The sequence below is a fragment of the Ixodes scapularis genome, unplaced genomic scaffold (genome assembly GCF_016920785.2).
Source record: "Ixodes scapularis isolate PalLabHiFi unplaced genomic scaffold, ASM1692078v2 ptg001946l_1___fragment_3__unscaffolded, whole genome shotgun sequence".
NCBI lineage: Eukaryota > Metazoa > Arthropoda > Arachnida > Ixodida > Ixodidae > Ixodes > Ixodes scapularis.
In genome coordinates this window covers 1311535-1334205 of record NW_024610214.1, presented here as the reverse complement: position 1 = coordinate 1334205, position 22671 = coordinate 1311535, and the positions used below count along the sequence as shown (strand labels likewise).

General features: G+C 47.4%; 1 pseudogene; it reads left to right on the top strand.

The window, feature by feature from the left end:
• LOC120847349 overlaps positions 1-22671 on the top strand; it is a 191450-nt pseudogene that overhangs the window by 150938 nt on the left and 17841 nt on the right.

The window sequence follows — 22671 nt, the reverse complement described above, 5'->3', positions numbered from 1 at the left end:
GAACCATGCACTCATTTTTGCTTAGCGGTTGAAGAAACGTTCTGACCCTTGGTGTTATTTGTTGTACTCGAGAATTATATCTTTCCGCTTTGGGAAATGGCAGTTTATTCGGTACCGTTTCTTATTAAAAGTAGCTCCTCTTTTCTATTTCTTTTCTGCGGCACTCTGAACTTTTGCGATTTCGACTGCGGCTCCAACTCCATTTCACACTGGCCACTCTTCATTTAGTCCACGCGTCTTGCGACGGATCTTTTTTTAATCATCGTTGGAAATGTATATTATTTATTGTTTCTGTCGCATGATACAACAGTTGCGCGAGAGAGCACAGTGCGAGAAAGGAGTGCGTCCAGTGCGTGACAGCAGTTAAGATGAAAATGGACCATGGATATTAGCTCAATTCGTTATACTCAGGGCGTTTCAACCGGCTTGTCCCAAGGCTTAAAACAAAATCGGTTCACGCTACGCGTGTCGAACCAACGCAGTATTCTTTGCAGTCCTATGAAGCAAGTGAAGATATATCTTGTGATAAGTCAAACTGGCTAATTAACACAAATTAATTAGCTAACTTTTTAAAACGTTAATTAGCGTGCTAACCCTTTAATACAAAAAACTGTAGAGCGTTCGAAAGACACCCCAGTATAGAAGATTATTTTTACTAAGGATTGCGTTATCAGGACCGGATGACGAAGGCTGTAGATAATCACCACTCGAAACTAGTTTGCCAGACTTGACCAAGAGAAGAAAAGTCCTCTATTTACAATCGAGGTATCTTCCGAACTGCCTAAGCACAAAAAAACCTCTCGTGACCGACCCATCATCTCAACTTTCTTAACCATAGCCTCCTCTATACTCACAATGCCTGGCAGTTCGACGACGGAGCCATAGAGTGCCCGGTTGCAGATTTGGAGCGCGAAGATCTGGTAGCGCAGAGAATTTCTGGGGGAACCTACTCGTCAACGAATAGCTTTTGCAGCGGCGAGGACCCGAAACATGCGTCTCAAACCCGACGAGAAAAGAAGCGGTAGCGCGAGGAACCCGAGGGGCACGAGCGGACATTCCATCGCTCGGGAGAAGTGTGTTTCGGCGTCTCGCCGCAGCGGCGCGCCTGTCACGTTGCTCTTTTCTCATCCGTGATCTGCCGTTCTCTGTTCTCAATTTCGGCAGCCGCGTCTCGTGGCGATCTGCCAGGCATTGTCAGTATAGAGGAGGCTATGCCTTAACCATGGTGGAAGAAATACATTTAGGTGATGGCTCTGGCCGCTCTTCACGCGGGAAGCGAGCGACCAGATCGTGTTGGGCGGTAGCCTCAAACCAGGAGTAGTTAGTTCCGCGCCACCGCGGAGGGCGCTGAGCTATGAGCACCATGGGTATGAGGTCCCTCCTCGGCGACCACGGTGTCGCCGGCGGAGTGAGCTCGCTTTTTCGCGGTGTGGTGGTGGTGTGCGGCCAGCGGCTGGCCTCGTGTTTTGCTTTGGTGCTGTGTCGACGACAGGTGCCACCATCGTGTACGAAGGTGAGCCTTAGTCCGAAGAAGTTATGCTATACGAATGGAAAAGACGTGCTTCGTTTGCAACGACAATTCGGGGTATTTCTTCCACCTTGTGCATTTACTCTATCCTGAAGCCTCCGAAGTTCGGCAACTGTAAAGTAGTTGAAGGGGAGAGGGGGGGGGGGGGGGGGGGGGCTCATGAAAAAATGCTGTATGAGGGGGAGGGGGGAGAGGAGGTCCCAGCAAAATGAAAAATTTCGGGGGGAGGGGGGGCCCCGGCCGCATGCCCCTCCCCTGGCTTCGTGCCTGCTTGACGTGTCAGATCTCAGAGCCCTGATCAGAACTTACAAAAGCCCGTTGTCTCCTCATTTCGTTGATTAAGTGAAGATCAAGCTTGACAGTCAAATTTCTGTCAAAGAATGGGAATCCGAAGATGTCTGGACAGAAAAGGCTGAAGTAAGCAAGTGTGTGGACGGCATACTATATTATGTAACTGGATTTTTGAGTGTGAAAATTAAAAAAAAAAAAATCTACAGGCTGCCCTCTATGTCGATCAGCTTTCTGCATCGACAAGAACATTTCTGCTGAAGCAGCACTGACAAACGCGAAGAACAAAGCAGGCCTTATGCACCCCAACAGGAACCTTTTCCAACCACAAAAAAGAAAGCGGAACAGTAATTCGTAGAAATAAAACTCACTATACTATCTACAGGGGCGCAATCGGCAGTGTTCTTGAAACATTCGCAATAACGTTTTAAAGCGCTGAACACAAAGAAACAATTGCCTAGTTCCTCCACCACCACATCAGCATGCGAATGCGACAACACTGTAACCCTATTACCGTGAGTAGGAATAAAGAAGCTCAAGAAAAGAAGAAATCTGCAAAGCAGTGCTCGTTTTAGTTTAAATGCGTGGGCGAGAAACACGGGATGTAGGAAATGGCGTAATTTGGTAGTATGCAGTGAATTCAGCCTCTGTATACTATTTAAAGCAAAACTTTTTCTCAGGTATGTTTTTACGTGTAAGACGGGGTGACAAAATATTGTGAGTGTATAGATGAAAAGTGATCTATGTCTTATAACCGCTACTACTGCTTGACTTTCAGTCACTGTGTCCTCATTTTAGTCTCTATGTCATCATAAATAAAAATGTTTTCTACTGACATGGGTTCGATGTACCATAGCACCAGTTGACATCGTATATATAAATCATTTGTAATGCCTTTCTGGGGATGTAAATAATTATTTAGTCCCCACTATGTAACAATATTAAATTTTTTTTATAAGAAGGCAGGAGCAGGTTGGGAAAAATCCCCCGACCCGGATAAAGCCACGTAATGTGCGTAAACAATTTACGGAACTGTTACCAAACATTGTCGGACAAAATGTGCGAGCACGACCCAGCTGTTTAACTGAGTTATTTCAAATTACTCTAAATTATTGAAAACGCAGCAGATTGTGTCGGGAAGCTTTATATTTATACCAGTATTTTGTCAAGTTGATTCATCATCGGAAGGTTTTCATTTAAAACACAGCAACCGCACGGGGGAAATGGCAATCGGTGCTAATGCGCAACATAAATTCATCATTTCATCATACAGTACACAGGGACAGAGTAAAGAATGCATAATTTCCTTCACAAACCCTCTATACAAGCCTTCCCAAGCCCCTTTATAGTTGAGCGCCATCTATCCCCGTGCGAGTGAAGCACGCTGGGTGTGCCGAACATAATGTGATCGCCGCATCGGGCACAGAGTCATCACAAAAATGTATTACTTCCACCGTGGCCTTAACACATGAATCTAGCGCTAGCCACCACGAGCACCGTCAGTTCACGCATACACCGGGGCACACGAGCAAAAAAAAAAAACGTAACCTACGAGCACGAGTGTGGGTCTCATTCTTGTGCCCCTTCACGAGATAGCGCGGCTGATTCTCACAACCCCAATGTGTCGTATCCACTAAGGTGGTCCTGGGGTGTCTATTTTTCCTTTAGCCTTCAAGGAAGCGCGCGAGATTCGAAATACCTCACGTGTCTAAGAGCACTAATATTGCTGTTCGCTTGAGGGTACAGTAACCTAACATGCTTTTAAATGTTGCGTGCCTTATTTTTCTTCTCAAAAACTACAAAAATTAAGTGCACAAATGCTACTTTTATGTAACTCACATATTGAGAACTTTCTCGACGCTCTCTACAACTTTCGTGTGGGAAGGTTTGCAAGCGTATTATTACCTAGAAAGCTTGTTAATTCATTTGTATTAAGTAGCCAGTTTGGCACACCATAAAAGCGAATTGACTTGCTCAATGGGACTGTTAACACAGCATTTGTCCAATATGTGTAGCAGCTTTTTCTAAATAACTGGGACAAGTTAGCTAAAGCATCGTATACAGTAAGCGCCGAAACAAAGACATTTAAAGAACAGTTCACATAAATCACGTGTCCTGCATCTTTTTTTTTATATAGTTTAACAATACGATGGGGACCTTACAACGTCACAATTCCAATATGCTTTATGCCTTTGCCGCGTACCGTGTACTGTAAAACTCTTCATATTTGCGTCCCCTCCTTTTCGCGAATCTGTTACAAAGGACATTAACGCGGCAACTAAATATCGCGAATTCCAGACGCTTGTTTTGAAACTGTTAAGGCCCGAAATTTTCGCGTGCCCTTAAATTTCACAAAATTTTCAATTTCGCAAAAGTTAAGGGCTCGCAAACATTACGGGTTTTAAACTATTCTATTCACGTGACAATAACGTTAAATTTAAAATACAAAAATGCTATGAAGCGGCACCTTCTCAAATGCCTGTTGGGAGCGACCGAGGCAGCGTCTTCGGAAGTAATTGTGAGAACGGTCAATCAATCAATCAATTTTATTTACATCATCATTGAATAGTGATGTGGGCTGCAGAGACAAAAAGTCAAAACAGTCTTGTTATGTACTCTTAGAGCATTGGATTTCACACCATTCTTCGAAACACCATGCCTGTGAGGGCCCTCTAAGAAGTTCTTGAAGTTAGATAGTAACAAAAACATATTTACTTCAATGTCACATCCTAAAACTCTGCATGATGTCAATCTTTCATAACAAAGCATAAATGTGTTTCCAGATGTGCGTCTAATCTTTTTTTTCGTATTCTTCAGATCAATCAACATGGGAGCTATTGGGATGTTTATAGGTCATGAAATTACACATGGGCTTGACATTGCTGGTAAGTAGTTATTATATTTGTTTGAAACTTTAACGCACCGTATTTTCAGGTGTATAGTCCGCGGAGTATACATGTTTAAAAGTTCCAAATTCACCCGGTGCGTACATCCACAGGGACGAACTATACACTCTAAAAAAAATAAAAGCCGTTTACAACTCCCTGTAACGCTGGTTGGAGCGCAACTCTTGAGGAGGAGGATGGGAGCGTACTGAAAGATAGGTGACTCCTTTAGGTCACGGGACCTCGAAGGGTCGCGTGACCTCAGGGGAACCACGTGACCTCAGGGGGCTCAGGTGACTTCAGGGGGGTCACGTGGCCTCAGGGGGTCACGTGACTTTAGAGGGTCACGTGACTTTAGGAGGTCACGTGACTTCCGGGGGTCACGTGACCTGAGGGGCACATGACACTCGGAAGTCACGTGACCTCAGGCGGTCAGATGACCTAGGTTGTCACGTGACCTCGGGGTCACGTGACCTTGGAGGGTCATGTCCCCTCAGGGGGTCACGCGACCTCGGTGGGGGGGTCTTTTTACCTTGGTAAGTCACGTGACATCAGGTGGTCATGTGACTTGGCGGTCACGTGACCTTGGGGGGTCACGTGACCTCGCGGTTACGCCGACGGCGACGGCGACGCCATTCAAGCCGGAAACGGGCCCCTAAGAGCTGCGCTCTAAAAAACGTGCGTCTACTTCTCGCACAACACTCGAAGAGGCAATCACCGCAACTTACAGAGGCAGCTGAGTGAATGACGATGCCGAAACATATGTTTAGACCGAAAATCGCACTTTGAGTTTTGACATTAAGCAATGCAAAATGTCCACGCCTTGCATTCCTTAATATCACAACTCAGACTTCGCTTCTTGGTGTAAAGATATGCTTCGGCATCGTCATAATTCGCCGAGCTGCCACCGTAAGTCGTTGATTTACTTTCCGTGTCCAAGTATTGTGCGGGATAGTATAGGCGCACGGTTTTTTTTAGAGTATGCGTTACTCTAATTTCCCTCGATAAAAGAATATTATTACTATTCAAGGACTACCACTTTTCTAAGACTAGCGACGCATCTAAAAATGAACTGTCACTTACCACCCCCGCCCCCCCTCAAAGTAAATATAGGGTGTCCCTTTCTTTAAAAAACGTTTTTGGAACGCCCCTGCTATATTAATTGTGATTTATGTATGATAGAAGCTCCTTTGTGAACACTAATACAGCTGTCATTTGTCAAGATGTGCTGTGTATGATCATTTTTACACTCTGGTTGGGCACCAAGTGCGGGCTATGCACCGTCTGTGGACCATCCAAGGAAATCGGCCTTCGCGGACCATTCAGCAGGGACGGGCTATAGACCGAAAAATACGGTAGTGCAATTCAGGTTGTTTCTTATATCTAGCTCATAATTCGATAAGGCGATTTTTGAAAACCTTTATTCTAATAACGATCGTAAGAAAACAAAATCTCATACATTTATCAGCAGCTATCAAATAGGATTTACCTGAAATAAGAAACACCCCCCCCCCTCACCCGCCCCTCCACAAGCCTTGTTAAAAAAAAAGAAGCGGAGGATATGAACATTAGATGTCTCAATTACTTTTATTGTTTTAATTTTTCGACCATAATTCTTCACGGCATACGGGGTTATGAGGGATATCGCTCAGAACTGAAATATTGCACCTTTTCGGCGAAGCGGCGCTATGTTCAAGTAACGCAGGACAAGACATCTCATTGCGATGGCGTTTAATGCAGCTGAACTCGCTACAAGTATTTATGGCGGTAAGTCAAGGGTGGCAAGATCACATCTTTATCTTCATAAGCCTGCGTGACACATAGGTTAAATTACTCCGAATAAGCCCCTGCATGTGTGTCAAACACGTTCCCTGATTGCATTGAAATAGTTTACTTCTTGAATCAAGATGGTCCAGGCCAGTGATATCCCTACACATCCTCTAGGGGAGGGGGGTGGGGGTGGAAGTCTTACACCCCCCTTGTTTTTCAGAAGGCACCCCCCTGATTCGCAACAACTCCTTTGTTCTAAATGCCCCCCTGCCCCCCCCCCCCCCCCCCCCCCCCAACCTAGAAATTTAAACACCAACCCTTATTTCAATTTATGGAGAAAACCGTGCTCGAGGCACGTCTTATTATAGTTGCCTTTACAGTGATAACCTTTTGATAGCACCTTTACAAAGTTCCAAAGCTATAAGCAAAAATTGATCACACCCAATGTTTTTTTGTTTTTTTTTAAAGTTGTTCGACGCGGACGTGATCTTCATGAGGTTTTACTCCTGGACTGCCTGCATCTTGACGAGCAATTCCTGCCGGAACAGCTTGTCGAACGTTCGCCTAAAAAGCACTCTTGAGTATCTGGTTCTCGACCAGCTCGGAAATTTCACTATCTCCGAGCATGTGCTTGTACATCTTGTCGTTGTCGATGTTTTTCTTTTTCACGCTTTCCGAGCGTTTCAAGAGAAACACTCACACTCACTCGCAGAATGCGCACATAAGTTTTATACTTTAGCCCTACGTTTAAGTAAACAGAAGCGGCCACCAAATAGCCAAGAAACATGTTTTTCGAGTAAAACTCGTCGAAGCATTAGGCTTCCCTTAGGTTTCCACCTCAAACCAACGTTACTAAAGCACTCAGCTGGGAAACTCACGGTTGAAACCTGGGCCGCTGGCGCCCACCGAGACCGAGGTAAATAAAACAGCGTCACTCCTAATCTTTTACTTTTCTGTGGTCACCTTGCGCTTTCAGAAAGCATGTTCTTGCGTAAAAACAAACGAAAAGAAACCCCTATTTTTTAGTAACTTTTATTAGAGTATGGCACAAAATGACGGCCGCGTGTTGTTTTCTAAAATTTTTGGTTGGCAAGTTTTTGCAGCACTATTAAAATGTTTTCATACAACCATGTCTCCGCGGTGATTTCAGATAGCGCTTCACGACCTTGGCGCATCCCAAATTCGTTTGTAATTCGCGGCGCGTCTGCTTGGGAGACGACCCCTGAAACCGCTTCCCCCGTATCTGTTTTTGGCGCCGAAATGGCCGATTAAGCCCAAAATAGAAGTAACAGCGGACGCTGTTGAAAGCAGTACTCCATGCAGTTCCTCGTGTTGCCGCTGCGGGAGAAATGGCGGCGGTGTGATCCTCATTAGCTCGGTTCTCGAGTACGGATCGGGGCCACTTTATCAGAGCAGGCTCTATGTCTGTTTGCCAATTGAGTGGTCCTAGAAGCTGTGGCCAGCGGCATCGTTATACGGATTACTGGTGCAAGTAGCGCCGCCAGCCCTCTGTAGTCGCAACAAAAAGCGCACGAATAAATGTCTCTGTCTCACAGCAATCACCGCGTTCGGGTGTGTCCCTACGCACGGTCTGCATGGTGTCAGAAGACACAAAGAACCCGGCGAAGTAGGCCTAGTCTTAAAAGGCCTGACGGTCAGCCTTCGCCGGACAGCCGGAAAGCCCTGCCGCTACAATGGCTACAGCAGCGACACCGGGAAACGTGACATCCCTGCTACCAGTCCCGAAGCCCCTGGATATGTCTCAACATCTTTGGGTGGCATGCAAACCTTGGCCGAGTGAGCACAAGCTCTACGCGACTGCGACAGGGCTCGCAAAGAAGCCTAAAGAAATTCAAGCGGCGACGTTTTTGGTCGTAATCGGCGAAGAGGAACGGGGGATCTTCCGTACGTTCAATTTTGAAACGGAAGCGGATCGCGACGATGTAGACAAGCTATTCGAAAGGTTTGAGGAGCACTGCAAGCCCGTCGTTAACCTCGCGAACCACGACTTCGTTTTCGGCACAAGAGACAAAAAGTCGGGAAAACGCTTCGATGAATGGCTCACGGAGCTTCGTACGCTCTTCCGGAACTGCGAGTACGGGCAGCTCCGGATGTTCAAGAGCCGCATCATCCTAGGCATAAGAAAGTACAAGCGGTTGCAGAGCCATCTCATCAACGAGAACCCAGATTTTCGCAAGCTCGGAAAAATTTGTCGCACGCGAGATAAAAGCAAGCAGCAGGTAGAAGAGATACAGAAAACGACCCAAGTAGGCCAAGGCAATGCCGACAAGCACCAGGACGGCACTGAAGAGGGCAACTTCGTACATAATAACAAAGCGTGCGCGAAGTGCGGTTACGCGTACCACAAGAACTAAGGGCTCATTCACACTGGAAGCGGATCCGCGTTCGCAAAGCGGTTGCGAACGCGGTTGTATAAGGATTCAGTACAATTGCACGCGCATTTGATGACATTAAATGCGCGTGCAATTGCACTGGATCTTTATACAACCGCTTTCGCCACCGCTTCGCGAACGCGGATCCGCTTCCAGTGTGAATGGGGGGTAAGCCTGCCCCGCAGATGAAGAGAAATGCAAGCAGTCCGGGAAGCTCAGCCACTTCACGAGCGTCTACCGATCAAAGAAGCCTAACAAGAGAGGCGCCGGACAGATGAAGACCCGGAACGTTGACAGCGTCGAATGCGAAGAAAGGTGCTTTTTACGTGCCGGCTCGTCGAGGTACACGCAACAAGGTAGTTCGGAAAGCCGAGATCAACATTGAAGGCAAGCCAGTGATTTTGCAACTTGGATAAAGTAGCAAACTCTTCAGTGGTTTCACTCAAGCAACTGAAGGCTATAACACACAAGGAGTTAAGGTCACGAAACACACTAATGAACATATTTTTCGGCCAGAACAAAGAGCAGCCCGAAAGGTGACTCTGCAAGTGTAAAGCAAACACGGAGCTGCTCAGGCAGAGTTTTTCGTTGTGCAAGGGCCGGTGCAAGCAACCTTCAGTGGTGAACTGTTCCAAAAGATAGGCCTCATTAAACTTGTGGCCACAGTGGCAGAAGAGGGCCAACTCTACGAAGCGGCATGACCGTTTAAAGAGACGTTCAAGAGTCTAAGGAAACTACGTGGGGTGGTGTACCACATGAAACTGCACCAAGGATGACAAGGTGTAGTTAAGCCAGCCCGTAGCGTTGTACTGGCCCTCCGTGACAAGGTTAAGGCTGAACTCGGTCGAATGGAAGCAAATGGAGTGATAACCCCCATCACCGAGCTGGCTGAAGGGGCAAGCCAGATGATAGTTGTGGTCAAGAAAAACAAAATAAGAATATGCTTGGACCCAGTTGACCTCAACAAAGCGCTCAGGAGGGAGCATTGCCACATGCCGATGCTGGAGCACATCGTCACAAACATCGAGGGTGCCAAGTACTTTTCTACATTAGACGCTGCCACAGGATTTTGGCAAATTCGACTTAACAAGCCCAGCTCGTATTTGTGCATTATGAGCACGCCTTACGGAAGATACAGATTCCTCCGGATGCCGTTCGGAATTGCCGCTGCCCCAGAAGTCTTCTAGAGAGCAATGCACCAGGTGCTCCAAGGTCTCGACGGCGTCGAAGTGGTCATGGACGACATACTGGTGTGGGGTTTCACAAAAGAAGAGCACGACAGACGTCTATAAACTGTCCTGCAACGGTAACAAGAGGTAAAACTCAAACTGAACCTGACCAAATGCCACTTCTTGAAAGCGGTGGTACGCTACCTCGGCTTTTTGCTACCAACAAAGGACTCTCGATCGACTCGAACAGAGCAGAGGACATCCTTGCATTTCAGGTGCCAGGTATCCGCAGACAGAAATAAAGAAAAAAGATGAAAAGGAACTGAAGACATTCTTGGGAATGATGAACTTCGTTGCCAGGTTTATCCCGAACATGTCGGAGTTAAGTGCACCTCAACGAGACCCGCTGAAGATGGACAACGCTTGGGTCTGGTTCGACTCCCAACAAGAGATTGTCGAGCGTCTTCAGGCAGCCCTATCACAGGTACCGGTTCTGGCATACTACGACAAGACGTAGACCCTTGTGTTGCATGTAGGTGCTAGCCGACGAGGACTAGGAGCTGTCATCATGCAGAATGAACGCCCCCTGGCCTACTCTTCTCGCTCACTGAATGAACTGCAAAAAAGATATGCACAAATTGAAAAGGAGATGCTAGCCATTGGGCATGGCTGCTCACGCTTTTACGGCTACGTCTTCGCTCAGCCGTGCATCCTGGTGGAAAGTGACCACCGCCCTCTGGATGCGATGTTCAGGAAACCGCTTCACCAGTTTCCGCCATGTCTGCAAAGAATGCGCCTGACTCTCCAGAAGTACTCACTTGAAATAAAGTACAAGCCGGCAAACGAAATGTTCATCGCAGACGCCCTGTATCGGTTTCCATTGAAAGGGAAGGTACCAGAGGAAGAACACTTCCAATTGAACGTGATCCAAGAGTTTTCAGTTTCTGCAGAACGACCTCCGCAGATCAAGCGGGCAACGAACCAAGATTAGTATCTCCGCCCCCTGAGGGAGTATGCAAGCACAAAGGGGCCAGAGGACAAAAATATCATTTCCTAACAAATCCGAGCCTACTGGCCGTACCGTGATGAGATTCATTCGGAAGGCTACCTCCTCTTTCGATGAAACAGACTGATCTTTCCCAGCAGCATGAGGAACGAAGTCCTAGACATCCTGCATGCAGTCCATGTGGGTACATAACAGATGAAACAACGTGCCAGAGACGCCATTTTTCGATCTGGAATATCAGCGGACATCCACGAGAATGCGAAAAGATGTGCGCTTTGCAGACAATACGAGCCCAGGAACCAGCAGCTGCGGATGATGAGCCATGATGTCCGAGAACTGCCCTGGCAGACAGTTGGCATGGACCTTTTCCACCAAGCAAGAGAAGAGTATCTGACAATCGTGGTCTTTTATTTGTTTTATTTCGAACTTCGACGCTTGAAACGCGCAACGGCAGATGCTATCATAAAGTTATGCGAAGAGGTCTTCGTTACGCATGGTCTTCCCAACAAGCTGATCAGTGACAATGGGCCACAGTTTAACAGCCACAAGTTTTCCGAATTCATGGAGCACTGTGACATCATCCACGCGACATCAAGTCCACGCTACCCCCGTTCCAACGCAATGGCTGAGCGAGCCATCCAAGGGGCAAAAAAGCTTCTGAGCACGACTCCCTACGACTCGGCAGAATTCTACAGCGCCGTGTTGATATGGAGGAACATGCCAAGAGAGAGGCTCCTGCAGTCCCCGGTCCAGCATCTGAAGTGAGGAAGGACAAGGACATTGCTGCCTACGCACCGCAAGCTTTTTGAGCCTGAGACATTGCCACCACAGCAGGTGACTGCATGACTTAAGGAGATGCGCCAGCGGAAACAGACCTACAACAACCAAGGTGCAAGAAGTCTGGGGCGTCTGCACCCTGGGTCAACGCTCTCCGTGTTCGACTCTCGGACCTCTCACTGGTTGACAGCAGTCGTAGTCACAGACGACCCTGCAGCCTGATCCTACATAGTGGCGATCGAAGGTGTACAACAGCCTCGTCGCAACTGAGAGTATATCCGCTCCCACAGCCCCACAACGACGGGGCCACAGCCTTCGGGACCCCAGCCCGTGGAACTACGGAGAAGTTCAAAGCAGCCCCGCAAGTCACGTCGCTACATAAAGTGTGACTCAGGAAAGCCTTAGCTCCAGACTTGTTTTATTTTATGAAAGAAAGTACGTTGTGGGCAGCGGCATTGTTATACGCATAATGGGTACAAGCAGCGCCGCTAGCCCTCTAGTCGCAACCTAAAGCGGACGAATAAACGTCTTTGTCTCTCAGGAATCCCCGCGGTCGGATGTGTCCCTACGCGCGGTATACAGTGACGTTGCCTCAAAATCATTTTCTTCAGATTCCGCCCGTTGACAAGCATTGCAATAGAGTCGAAACGCTCTCTTGGTCTTCGCAAATCGCCTTCTTCCAAATGGTAAATGCCATGTGGTATGGTCACCGTGACTACGAAAACGAAGCGACTGCTGGATAGACGCACACGAGAACGTAGTCGGAAGCTAGCAACATTGAACGCCATGTTCTCAATGTAGTCTGATAATGCATACGAAAGAAAAAAAAACGCTAGCTTGGGTCTCCAATCTATGCTTCCAAACAGACCACGCGTGCCCAATATAGAGGACAAGGTGCGGTCTTCTGTATTACGTACGCCTATTGGGTACGGTTTTCCTGTAACCTTTCCACCGAAACGTCATCCCTGCTGAATCCACATAGTGAAGCTTAACGTGCGCAAGCATCACAACCAATACGTCTGGCAGCCTCTGATAACGAACGCAACACTACCACGCGATGATGCAAAGGCAGGCGCATCTGCCGCTTTGCAGCGACTCTCGTCTGGCCAGCCCCAAGCGGTGTGCTTGCCGCTTGGGGCTGACAACGAGCGCGTCCTGTTCTCAGGTTCTACCTCAGCACCTGCGCGTCCGGTATTGGCGAGAATTGCCGCGCTGATTGCCGCAGACCGTGTTCGGGAGCTTACATCGGCCATTGCTCCATTCAGAAGCTGCTTTAGCGTATAGGTTTATTCAAGAGAGGTTTCGCTTACATGGTGAAGGTGACTATAGCAGACAAACATTAATTTGTGGCAAGGAACTGAAGTGGGCAGAGTTCAGGTACGTGTTTGGGCTTTTTTGCCAAATTTTTTTTAATATGGCAAACGCTAACAAGGAAAGTTGGAGATTATGACGGTTAAGATGTCTCCATGTTTCCTGCCCGTACTATTTTAACGAGCTGTAGAAGATAAAACATATTTTTAGCTCGAAATTAAGTCTAAGCTTTTTTATTACTTCAATATCGGGCTAAGCTAGAAATGAGATAAAATTTTAATGCTTACGTTTACGCTCTGTTCACTTCTGCCACCAGAAAGTGAATTTGATGCTGATGGACAGTTGGGAAACTCGTGGAACGAGGCCGCAAAGAGAGAATATTTAAAGAGAGCTCAATGCTTTATAGTCCAGTACAGCAATGTTACCGTAAAGGAAGTGAACTTGACGGTAAGTGACGTCCTAACATACGTGAACGTTGAATAAAATAAGCGTGGATGTTCCTTCAACAACTGAAGTAGCACATAACAGCTGCTTGTGGTCGGGGCAGTTCCGGTCTGCCGCCACGGTCCCACTGGACCGGGACCGGCAACTCCCCACAATACGAAAATGGTCGGTCCTGGTCGGGAATCAGGACTGAACCGGACCGGACCAACTGTCGCCGTGCTATGATCCGACCGCCGTACGCTATAGCGAACGGCCGCGCGATAGAGCGCTCGTCAGCTGTTACGGCATCGGCGGCGGCCAGCCACGTTTATTTCGTGCGCGGCGATATTCCCAGTGACTACGCGGGCATGTTACCAACGCTAGTTAACAATTAGGTAACTAAGATTTCAAAATGCACCAAGTCTATTATGGAAGCAATTGGACCAGGAAGGTGATTCCATTCTTGAAATGTACAAGGAAGAAAGGATGAATGAAATGTAATTTGTGTTAGCGCTTGGGATGCCAAACTTCTGTTGATGAGCAAGACGAGGGGAAACTTAAATTGGGCGTGCAAATAATTTGTTTCGTTGTAAAAAAAAAATTATAAAAGTACATTTTGTGAAATGAGGAGAAGAGTGAAATTTTTCCACGTAGAATAAAGGGAGGAAGCGATAAGTTTTGATATATTTATGGCACTACCTGTGTAGTGATAATTAGTGAGTATGAAACGAGCAGATATGTTTCGGATGGCTTTCAATGCATCAATGAGGAAGGCATGACAGGGATCTCCGATTGATGCTGCATATTCTAATTTGGGTTGAATTGGGGTTCTCTGCAAAATTAACTTCAAAGGAACAGGTGTTAGTGAAAAATTACACCTAAGATAACCTAACATGCTATTAGCATTGTACGTGATGTACTGGATATGAGTTTTCCAGGAGAAGTTGCAAGTTTAGTGCATGTCTAAATATTTGTACAATATAACAGCGTCTAAGTTCGCTGAATTAGGACGGTAATTAATATTTTCGTAGGACTCGCTCTCTGCACATAGATTTACAATTGTTAGAATTAAGGCTCATAAAACATGTCACGCTACTGGACAATACTGTTAATATCAGACTGGAGCACATAGCCGTGACTATGATCTATTATTTCCCAATAAATCACGCAGTCATCAGCAAGTAAACAGATAGATAAGGGGATGTGAATAGACGATTCTTAACATAAATTAAGAATTACTATGGTCCTAAGACAGATCCCTGCAGAACACTGGAACCAACGGTATCGAGAGAAGGGCTCGAATTATTGACAGTTACGAATTGGGAGCTGTTGGTTAAGGAAGATTGAATTCATGCAAGATTGTCAAAGTCTATATAAAAGGACCACTGAGTATAAAAAATGGTCTGATGGAGACCATACCTCGGCATTCTCACTCATGAGTGCGATCACTCACGATCACTCACGATCACCGTCAGATTTGAGGTGATCATGAGTGAGGCCGCGAGTCTCGACAAATTGTGAGTGTCATTGCGAGTGTGATCGTGAGTTACGTGAACTCATGAATGTGAGTGTGAGCGTAAGTCCTGAGAAGTCATGAGCGTGAGTCTGACCGTGAGTGTGATCGTCTGCTCTAAGAACTCATGAGCGTGTGTGTGAGTCCTGCGAACTAATGAGCGTGAGTTTGATCGTGAGTGTGATCGTGAGCTCTGAAAACTCTTGAGTGTGAGTTTGAGTTTCGAGAACTCATGAGTTTGAGTACGAGTTATGAAAACTGAGGAGCGTGATTGTGAGCGTGAGTTCTGAGCACTCATGAGTGTGAGTCTTGAGATCTCTTGAGTGTGATTGTGAGCTTCATGGCCCATGAGCATGAGCCTGAATCAAGACGTGAGGCTTAGGGTGGTTATGAGTCCGGTGATTGCATTAGTTTGGGTGATGACGTGAGTTTGATGACCATGGCCATCATGAGTCGCCATGAGCTCTGGTATTATCTTGGCTTGGTTGGTCACGTGAGCTCCCGGGCAATTTTAGTGGGCGAGAAGACTCTCGCTTCGCAACTACTGTGCGGGGCTCAGGGTTGGTTTGGGTGTCGCTCGCCTGGTCCTAGGCCATGTAAACGCGCCGGGTCCTGTGGAGGGCGGAGGAGGAGGAGGGGGGGGGGGTGCTTGTTCTTGCAGTCGCCTCCTTTCCAGCGCCCTCCGCAGTGTCTCAACCAGCTGTGGAGGGCAAACAGGACAGGTAGGTGGGGTTTCGCTTTAGCCTCTCCTCGGCGTTCGCTCTTCGTTTCACGGCAGACGGCGAGACGCCAACGGACTGATGGCGCCTCGAGGCGGCGCGGTAAGGTCAAAGTTGGGGAAGCGCTCCAGACGGTTAGCGCTCCTCTCTCTGTGCCATAGAAAGGGTCGTGTGGACCTCGGCTCCCAGTCGCCAAGTTGTTGCCGATGGCCATAGCATATTATCATTCCGTCAACTATAACATTCGCAGGGCTGCAATAAAATTGAGTGACTCACATGATCCTTATCAGCACTCAGTCGGACAAACAATTTTATCTTTCCGCGCACCTCACTGTACTTTTCGCAAATGAGTCATCGCTCAGAAAGTGCAAAAAAGGCGGCGTCATGATCGATCAAAGCTTCGAGTGAGATCTTTCACATTGTGTGATATCATGCTTTTATGTGTCGTTCGGGGCTAGATGGCGCGAGTGCATGATAGCCAGCCCGAGCCACGAGAGTGCTGCATTCAGTGCCACAAGCGGAGCTGTCTCAGGTCTTTGTTAATGGGGCGGCCAATCTGCTGGTCGGGCCGTGGTGAGCAGCGCCGATCCCAATTTTGGCAGTCCCCGTGTGCACCTGCGCGCCATGTCCCTGATTCTTTTATGCGGTTTTATTTAAGACCATCGGAGCCCTGACAGGTCGAAGTGTGTAAAGCACACTCTAGAGTCGCCATTTGGACACCAGTTTGAGTTGCCTTTACCACTTGTGCGTCGCTCTATAATTAATCGCCGCCCGATCGGTCTGTGGTCCGTTCGTCTCCCAAGAAGTGACACAACACAACAAGAAGGTAGCGAATGGAATGGTTGCCCGTCTTGGAGAGCCGGCAGTCCGGACCCGCCGACCCTAGTTGTCGCTCGCCGTTCATAGCTTGCAGTCAGAGTCAGTGTCCACGCCTACGGATCGTCCTTCCTACGCCAGCGCTGTGTAGGCTAGGTGTTCCGCGCTATCACAGCCCAAGTCTCGCTGCGCAACCACTCCTGGATCGTCATGGCCTAGGCCGGTATGGCTAGGGCTCACCGTTTCCGCCAATCCTGATCCGAACCTCGCTGGTGGAATTATCCGGGAATCACCATGGGCCAGACCAGCCAAAACGGCTCTATCGCTCCTGCCCGGCCCCAGCCTCGCGCAGCACGCTCTTCCTATTTTCTCGCCGGCTGGCCGCCGCTCGCCACTCGCTCGACCGTGTTCTTCTTCTCCCGAGACCCCTACGACGCTAGAATAAAATGTGGATAATTAGAACCAAACTCTGCATCCTGTACACAAGCCTAATGTAAAAATGCGTCAGACAACATAATATACGTGTGCGAAGGATAGTTACGCTTCGCATGAACATTTCGCAATAAAAAGATTTGCATCCTGTTTACTGCACGGCGTAACATTTGCTACCAGACTCAGGATAAAATTTGGTAGCCGAAACAAGCGAAAATTTGTTTTATGAAAATCCACTATTTGCAAACTCTCAGGTTCTTGTTGCGACCGCGCGTTCCCAACGGCGCGCGCGGTCGCAACCAAATGCACGCTTGCCACTACGAGTGCCAGAACGGACCGACGGGCACCATGCTCGAAGACCTGATCGCGTGATTCTCAACACCATCGCGACGCAACAATCGGACCGATTTTTTCTACCGTATTTCTCTATGTGGTTGTCTCAAAGACTCGTAAAGCAACTTGAATAATTATGTTATTTTCCCGAGTAGTATGCGAAACGAGTTTGTAAGACCACTTTCCAAACCTGCACATCTATTTTCGTTCACTTCAAGAATTAATGTAAAATTTACTTACCTGATGCGTCGCACTGAAGTAATCCACTTTGTCGTCATGTCGCTTCGCAAGATCTTAAATGAAAGCGCGAAACTTTGACGCCTGAGTCACCTTCGCGACAGTGGCAGCCTTTCACGCAGCACTAGCGACTTTTATTTTGGGGGCTAACTCTAGGAGTGGGCGAGATGTCACAGGAACCCGGTGAGGTCATAGAGACGTGAGGTTGAGACTCACTTTTACGAAAAACAGTTCCAAAACAGCTCACACCACTCCGCAATGCCACGTTCACACGGGGTTTCTATATCAATGCGCCCGCCTGCAGTCCCCGACCCGTGCCGCCTTGGCCTACCCAATTTGTTTTATTTTGCAGCCGCTAGATGGCGCAAAGTGTAGTACCAAACTGCATTGCTGGTTGCCTATGGGCACACCAATAAGCCCGTTTCAGTATGACTTAGCAAACTGTGGAAGATGCATTCAGTGGGCCAATTAGAGCTTCGCAGAGAGACAGGTGGCATCTAGAATGAACACTTGTGAGACGCTATCACGTGTCTCACTCCAATGAATTTACTGGCTCATCGAAATTCGTAGAATTCGTCGTGTGACGTGTGTCTGCTTACACTAAGAAGTAGGTGACGGCGGCGCCGGAACGTCGTGGCGCCTGCCCCACGGGCCACGGCACGGCCGAGTTGCCCGCGCGCCGTCTTGACGCGACTGTGAGGCGCCCATTGCCCGGGCTTCTCGGGCTTCGTGCTTGACACTGTGCTCCACATTGCCCGTTATTTACTCATGCTGCATTTTCGTGCTATTACGGTTGAATGCATAGGTACTATAAGTGAGGTAAGAATTTTTTGTAAAACAAAAATTATATATTTGAAAACCAACATTTTACAATTTAATTCTAAAGCACTTCTTATCGTTTGGAAGCCTATGACACATATCACGATAAATCATGGCCGCAATAAAATTTTACAATGGTGTAGCGGAGTGCAAGGTTGATCAGCGGGTCGTTGAAGTGTTCTACTGCGTTGAATGAATACATGTTACCCGATCGACAGAGAATCGGTCTCGATAAGATGGTCACAGAAACACCGCGGGTTGGATCATTATGTGACATAAATTATAATACTTTTCTGAATGTGCGACTAATTGACTAGAGAGACGGTTTGTCATAATTTCCGTGAATTATAAAAAAAAAAAAATACCACTCAACTTCAACTTCCCGAATGTGCTGCTAATTTTCAGGAACTAAATGCGCGAAATAGTGATAAATATTGTATTTAAAAACAGCGCCCGGTTCAATTTTGATATAAGCGGACATTGTGCCCGTGTGAGGTGTTGCGGTTGCAAAGCTGGGACATTTCATGTCGTGCCAGCAGGCACACTTAAAAAACCATGAAAAGGCCCTCAGTATTTTATTCTACAATTCGAATAGGCTTCAGGTAATGTTGACAAAGTCATAAGATGCACTGACGCTTGTGTGCCGAACAAATCACTTATATAGACCCCGCTAGTATTCCTACCCGTAACGACACCTCGAAAAGGCAGGAATACCGATTTTTCGTGACGTTCAAGAGTAACATCGGAGTAGGCTTGTAAAGGCTGGTTCACACATCTGCGTTCCAAGCTACAGGAACGTTAAAAAACGACACGAACGGGATGACACCGGGACAACGATGACTAATGATTGCGTGATAAAGCTGCTCATTGCGTTATCTGTCACGCTCTGTAATGCGAACAGAATCGTCCCGGTGCAACGTCGTTCGTGCTGTTTCTGTCATTTCTGTCGCTCGGAACACAGATGTGTGAACCTGGCTTGATGTAATAGGCCCACCTCACCGCCAGTTTCGCTACGCCTGCTCTGGCGCAATGCATTGTGGGAACTGCAGTCTTTCCGCACGAGAGGTGAACGCCGCTGTAGGCTTGCGCCTGTCGATCACGAGACGTCTCGTGCAATACCGCTGCCTCCTTTGAAGTACAACTATGGCTGCGTCACGCACGCTCCAGACGGTTGGTGAGATCGGTCTATTGGTCAAAGTGAACGGCGAGCTCTCGTTTTCTTTGTCTGGAGGTGTTTACAGATATTGCGTTATCCTGGTTGATAACAATAAACTGTTGATAGGTCGGACCTGAAATGTTCACTACAGCACACCCGGATGCGCACTGTTGAATACTATACAAATAAGAATACGCTTCCAGCGAGAGCTCGAGCACTTAGAATCGGTCAGCTGCCCGATAGCAAAGACGACGACGTAGACGATGGATCTCCGCCAGCTCCGACTTTAGAAGCTGCAGCAATGTAAATACCTCGTTCATTGACTTTTAAAGACTACTGAAACCGACAGGTCAACGTCTACATGACTACATATATCGGAAGACATGTTAGACGAGAAATCAGAACGTGAGTTTTAGCATTTCGGGTGCATTACTGGATACAAAGTAAGCCTCACTTGATTCTATAAACAAATGGGCAGTATACTACGCCTGCACTGCGCCAAGAAACCCCTTTTTAGAAAAGGTTTAGAATGATTCAGCATCTCGCGAGCTTCGAGTGTGCACGCAGCCAAAAGCACGACAGAAAGTAACAATTACGCCTAGCCGTCTGGCTGCCGAGGGCCGAGCGTGAGCTGCATGGGGCACGCTCCTTACGTAAACAAATATCCGCTAGAGAGGGCGAGCACGCGCCCAAACGGCAAAACGTATACTCAAAAGGTCGCCACGTTGCACGCACCACTCCAGCAACGTAAGCGCACAGCGCACTACGTACAAAGAGTGAGGAGCATTCGCGCTTGCACCACTTGCGCCCTGTCCGTAGCGGACACCGTAGTGCGCTGTGAACACGCGAAGACCGCGAAACGTCAAGAAGCCAACGCTGCGTCGATGAAAAAGAGAGAAATGCCGTCTAGACGTCCGAGTAAAAAAAAAAAAATGTGTCGACGAATGTAGCAATCGCTGTCGAGCATGGAATGTCGAAAAAACAATCTGCCGATGTCGCATCGATGAAACAAATTTCTAAGAAATTACCTGCAGATCAAACATCGCAGTGTCGATGAAACGATCTGTCAATGAAACCTTGTTCGATGAACTGATTGCCCATTACAGAACTGCCCGCCAGGAATGACGCGGCTTGCCACATGAAAAGTGGCGCGCCCTACGTGACCGAGAGCGCGACAAAGAGACACACGGAGACGACCCCAAACCCCCAAACCCCCAAACCACTCCAAACCAAACCAAGCAAAGCCATGCCAAATCAATCCAAACGAAACAAATTCAAGGACGGCTGCATGTATCACGAAAAGAAATGCTGTCAATATTTTATAAAGTTCGAGAGGACTGAAAAACAATGTCGGCCGAAGATTCATTAAAGGGAGACTGAACGAAGGAATTTAGTGCCCCTAATAAGTGGCGCACGTTCTTTCCAGGACCCAGCAGCATCCGGCGTGCGGGAGCACACGCAATGAAAATGACGTCAAAGACCTCCATTCGCGGTTAAGATGTCTGTAAAATGTATGGGCTTCGGGCCAAAGGAGAATGAAGACAAGTCTTTCTTCTTGAAGGTGAACATTTGAGAGAAGTCTCTCTGGTTGGGGAGCAACAATAATAATTAGTAAAATATACACCAACCAAATTCTCGTATAAAGGCAAAACCCTACGTTTCGAGGCCAGCTCGGTCTCTTGTTCAGGGGTTGACTGCGGCTACGGCCGTTGAGGTGCAGTAATCTGTTTTCTTCTTCTTCTACTGCAGTGTCTATCATTTTGCATCGGTGAGGTGGCGAAGTCCGTTCATGTAGCCGGTCGGCAGAGTGCCGAGGGATCTATTTATGTTTTTTGGCGTTGTTTGTATGTGCCAAGATTCAATAAAAAGTCTATGTCTGGGATTGGTCTCAACAGCCAGGATGCTGGTGTTGGCGAAGTCAATTTTGTGGTCCTTGACGTCGCAGTGCTCGGCACACATTACACACCGCACACCACACACCACACACAGTGGTGTGTGGTGTAAAAGGTAAGCAATTAATTGGTCTAACAAGCACGTAACTTTCACTTGTGGAGATGGAAAGCCTTCTTTTATTCTCCTTCGGCCGGAAGCCCATGCATTTCACTGTCCTCGTAAGCGCGAAGGGACGTCTTTGACGTATTTTCGTTGCGTGTGCTCGCGCACACTTGCGGCTGCTGGCTCGTGAAAAGAACGTGCGCCACTTATTATGGGCACTAAATTCTTTGGTTCAGTATCCCTTTAAATCGTAGCCTACTCCGGCAAGCACGGTCGATCAACAAAAGCAGAAGCACCTCGACTGAGAAAGATAATTAGGCCTCCGCGGCCTCTGCTCGTAGAGCAGCATACGATTGACGGACACACTGCCAACACGGATTATGGTGAGAGTTCAAACCAGGGGTACGTCACCTGTACCTAATATTACCACCCTCTCAAAACAGAAAAAAATTCGGTCGGTGCATATGTTTATTTATAGGTGTTTTAGAGAACGCAGGCCAAATCACTCCTGCGAAAACTACTCATCGCACGAAAAAAAAAGGCTTGTGGCGTTTTGGTCAAGGACTAGGGGCCCATTTAAGAAAATTATTGAAGTCCGGGATCATTAAGTTGTTAATTATTTTTGCGTAATTAACTTTTTTATTATTGTGTTTAAGGTCATGGTTTAAATTAGAAAATTGCTCAGCATCATCGAAAAACATTAAATCAACAAATTGCAGAACGATAGAAGGCACGCGAAGCATTTTACGGCTTTCTGAAAAACCGCACCAAATCGAAGGGTTTTTAAGTTTCGGTTCGCTATCGGAGCGCCTCTCAGCCCCGGCTGCACCGCGCCCCGTGAAGAGATAGTGCAACCAAACTCTGCAGCGCAGTGTTTTTGATGGTGCTGAGCAAATTTCTAATTTAAACCATGCCCTTAAACACAATATTAAAAAAGTTAATTACGCAAAAATAATTAACAACTTAATTATCCCGGACTTTCGGCCCCTGGCCCAGGACCAAAACGCCAGAAGCCTTTTTTCGTTGCGATGAGTAGTTTTCGCAGGAGGGATTTGGCCTGCGTTCTCTGAAACATCCTGTATATTTGCTGTATAAACTTCC